We start from the raw sequence: 304 nt of genomic DNA, 5'->3' as shown, positions 1-304 counted from the left end.
CAATTGCATTAGTTACATGGTGTTTTGCCTTAGTGTGCAGTCCATTCTGGTACCCGCTGGCCACCTAGTTGATTCTTTTTTTTAATTTGCTTACATTAAAGTTCACTTTTGGCCAGGTGCAGTGGCTCACACCTGTAATCCTAGCACTCTGGGAGGCTGCGGTGGGAGGATCTCTTGAGGTCAGGAGTTCAAGACCAGCCTGAGCAGGATTGAGACCCCATCTCTACTAAAAATAGAAATATTAGCCGGGTGTGGTGGCGCCTGTAGTCCCAGCTACTCAGGAGGCTGAGGCAGGAGGATCGCT

The sequence above is a fragment of the Propithecus coquereli genome, unplaced genomic scaffold (genome assembly GCF_000956105.1).
Source record: "Propithecus coquereli isolate 6110/MARCELLA unplaced genomic scaffold, Pcoq_1.0 Scaffold434, whole genome shotgun sequence".
Lineage (NCBI taxonomy): Eukaryota > Metazoa > Chordata > Mammalia > Primates > Indriidae > Propithecus > Propithecus coquereli.
The sequence above is the reverse complement of the archived record's forward strand: the minus strand, read 5'-3'. Positions refer to the sequence as shown.